This window comes from Hoplias malabaricus, unplaced genomic scaffold (assembly GCF_029633855.1).
Source record: "Hoplias malabaricus isolate fHopMal1 unplaced genomic scaffold, fHopMal1.hap1 scaffold_46, whole genome shotgun sequence".
In the NCBI taxonomy this organism is placed as follows: Eukaryota; Metazoa; Chordata; class Actinopteri; order Characiformes; family Erythrinidae; genus Hoplias; species Hoplias malabaricus.
Genome location: NW_027101303.1, coordinates 81,756 through 86,124, shown reverse-complemented (window position 1 = coordinate 86,124; position 4,369 = coordinate 81,756).

The following is a 4,369-nucleotide window of genomic DNA, read 5'->3' as shown; positions in this document are numbered from 1 at the left end:
CAGCTCTCACATTTTTTCAGATACATTTCTATTAAATATCTTTCCTAGTGCAGTTTCATATTTACCTGTTTGTAGGTTTTGTATTTTATTATTGCATTTTTTCATTTTCAAAATAGGCTTTTAGAAATGCATTTTTTAAAACATTATTTAAAAGTTGATATAATACATTTTCTGAAGTTAGGAGAACGTATTTTAGTGCATCATATGTATTGCACAACATATAAAAGTTTTTACTAAATTTTCTTTTCACTCTAATTTTAACTTCACCACCCAAAAAACAAAACGTCAGGCGGTGCAACCGAAGATGTATTATTATTTTATTTTTATTTTTTTCTTCAAAATATACGTTCCTTGTTTTTGTTCCATGTGAACTTTTTTGTGAGCATACCCAAGAGTGTCTATAGTGGTTCTTACACTTTTAATTTATTTATTAAAAAAATTTTTTTACAGATGAACTGTGTATTAACATTTACTTATGATTATTGCTTTCTTGGAGCTGGTTATTGTGGTTTACCAACATCTAACTTTACATTTGAAGAGAGACAAAATACTATAGAAATATAAAATTTAATACTGGGTCATGCAGAAATTATACTTTACCACCACCAAAAAAATGTATTGTCTCACTTAAAAAACAATTTTATGAAACAACAGACACCCCAGGCTACTGTATCTACCGTATGATAGAGGGGGTATTAGATGTCCTAATCACCTCTGGTACTACTGGGCTGCACAGCCGAGGAACATGATTTGTTTAACTATACATTAAAAATAAATAAATAAATTTAAAAAACAAAACACACCCCTATGGACAGAAATGGAAAGTCATCTTTAAGGCCTTCCTCTTCCCATGCACCTCTAATCAACAAATATTAAAAAGATCATTGAGAATCTTAGAAATACGATTGTTGTTATAAAATACATAGAAGATAAATAGAGAGGGGACTTAAGTCCAATATTGGGGGGGATTACCTTTTCCCCACCTAGGACAGCTGAAGGGGCAGATTCAAAATTTGGGTCAAAATAAGGGTTACAAAAAAATAGAGGGATTATATAAGCTAGACAGCGAAGTACTACCCCATGACTACTGACGAAGAACACTCAGAAAAGTGACACTGAGCCTGCTGTGGGACAACGCTGTTTTCTGACTGTGACTCTGAGCCGAGTGTAGTCAATTCACAAAAAACATTATAAGAACGCAGTACCAAAGCATGGCTCAATGTTGCATGTAGGTATTTGAGTATACACTAAGTAGGCTACAAGCTTATTGTTTTTAGTCCAATACACTTTATAAACTTGAATTCCTCTGGTTTTTTTTTTTTTTCATTTGTTTTAAATTATGCTCTAAACGTGTTGGATTCTCCGTGTTGACACGTAGGGTATAATTTCGCGTTAACACGTTAAGTTTGTGTATTTCGTGAATCATGATGCTTTACTGCCACCAACTGGTGTATGGCGTTATTGCTGAAACAACATAAAGCCTTAACTTAAGAAAGCCACTCAACATCCCAATCCACATATGGTATATTGCCATCGGACGGGACCAGAGCGCTAGCGCGCGGCGCCCGTTAAATGATTTTTGCCGAGCCCGAGAGCGGGTCCAGTGCGCTCAGGGGAACACGCCACGAAGTTCCGCGCCCTCGCTGAGTCTCTACTCCTCACGTGGAAAGAGATATGAATAATCAAAGTTTGGGCCTTTTATCCGCAATTTTTCATCAGTCCACCAGGTGGCACATGGAATGTCCCAACACATGTATATTATATTGGGTTTGGGATGGGGTATTTCCGGCCTCCGAATATATTGGAAGTGGGATGGTTGTCCAATTGCTGTCAAATATATTGGAAGTGGGATGGTTGTCCAATTGCAATATATTCTGATGGTGTCAAATATATTGGAAGTGGGATGGTTGTCCAATTGTAATATATTCTGATGGTGTCAAATACATTGGAAGAGGGATGGTTGTCCAATGGCAATATATTCTGATGGTGTCAAATATATTGGAAGTGGGATGGTTGTCCTGATGGTGTCTAATATATTGGAAGTGGGATGGTTGTCCAATTGCAATATATTCTGATGGTGTCAAATATATTGGAAGAGGGATGGTTGTCCAATTGCAATATATTCTGATGGTGTCAAATATATTGGAAGTGGGATGGTTGTCCTGATGGTGTCTAATATATTGGAAGTGGGATGGTTGTCCAATTGCAATATATTCTGATGGTGTCAAATATATTGGAAGTGGGATGGTTGTCCAATTCCCATACATCCTGATGGTGTCAAATATATTGGAAGAGGGATGGTTGTCCAATTGCAATATATTCTGATGGTGTCAAATATATTGGAAGTGGGATGGTTGTCCTGATGGTGTCTAATATATTGGAAGTGGGATGGTTGTCCAATTGCAATATATTCTGATGGTGTCAAATATATTGGAAGTGGGATGGTTATCCTGATGGTGTCTAATATATTGGAAGTGGGATGGTTGTCCAATTGCAATATATTCTGATGGTGTCAAATATATTGGAAGTGGGATGGTTGTCCAATTCCCATACATCCTGATGGTGTCAAATATATTGTAAGTGGGATAGTTGTCCAATTCCCCTATATCCTGATGGTGTCAAATATATTGGAAATGAGATGGTTGTCCAATTACCATACATCCTTATGGCTTCAAATATATTGTAAGTGGGATGCTTGTTCAATTACCATATATATTGTGTCAAATATGTTCAAAGTGGGATGGTGTCCCATCACTACATATTGTCATCAGAGCACGTTTTAGGAAAACATAATTGTAATGTCTAAAAATACATTTAGCCATATATCCCATGACTCCCTGATCTCATATCTGTCTTTGGAGTTGTAAAATTCTACTGTCCAAAATCCATATATTTTTTTTTGACTTGAATATATTGGAAGTAGGATTATCAGATCTCAGCTTCAGAACAACATAAGAGGTTTTTACAAACGGGTCTATCTTTGTCTGGGTCTATCTTACTCAGCGTGTGAGTTTGGAGAAGATTGGAGAGAATAAATATTTTCACTCAAAAAAACTAAAAGGGGTCCCCCTATGAGTTGTTTTTAAGTGAAAAAATTGATGTCCTCCAATCATCTCCAAACTCACACCCTGAGTTGATGACACTCAGACTTAGACGAAACTGGTCTTACTTTGAAGATATTTCACTCCTAAGCCAAGATCTGATAATCCAACTTCCAATATATTCCAGTCAAAAACATATATGGGTTTTTGACAGTAGAATTTTACACTTCTAATTACAGAAAAAGGATCAGAGGGACTTGGGCTGTATGGAAACATGTATTTTTTTTAACTATATAAAATGTTTTCCCAAAATGTATAAGTCTTTACTTTAACCATCCCAATTGCAATATATTTGACACAAGTGTTATATATTATATTTAAGCAGTACATTTCTTCGTAGATGTCTTTCAGTAACTGTAAAACATTTATTTTAATTATTTGTAATTTGCTAAGACACATGGAAGACCTTTACATCCCGAGGTAGTGATAGCTTACAACCTGGTCTCACACCTACTTGTGATATAGTCACATATATAGGAGACTGCAATTCATGCTGAAAATATGCGATATGTCACGAATTGCAGATTACTATATCACGAGTAGGTGTGAGACCGGGCTGTAGCTTAACATTACTGGCTGATGTAACTTTGCTAACTGACAAAGCGACACATTTATGTTATGATTAAAACCAATATTTAACAAAAAATATATTCATTAAACACATGAAAAGTGTTGTATTCTAATCAAATGATATTTAAACTCCCGCACGAGTTATGCACAGGGGCCGTGTCTTCATTAATTCAGACTTATTATCCTGGATTTAAGTCCTTTATAGAGTATTTAGTTATTTTTTATAACGTCTCTTCCTTACACATGTAAACAATCGTACACACACAAAAATGCGTGTATTTGTATAACTAAAAATGTGAGTCTGTAAACAAGTTTTAGTCCCCACACCGAGATTATATCCATCTACACACAGACAAAGAGAGAGTCCACCAGTTTCGCTACACTACACTTTGTTTGGGTTTTTATGTACTGTTTCTAATTCTATATTTTTGTTGTGATATCAGTTATAATTGAATATGTATTTTGTCTCGTTCACCAGTGATATTTTTCAGTTACTGTAGTTAAAACAGCATTTAACTAATCCATACGGGCCTACTTACATATTCATGATTGGATTTACATCACACACTGTAGCTGACACGAAACATAAATCCTTTGTGAACGTAGTCCCTACGTTTCATCTGAATTATTCATAACATAGTGAGCGAAGCACTGACCTATGGCTACGTTGAGCCCTACGTGAGCAGTGTGAAGACAGC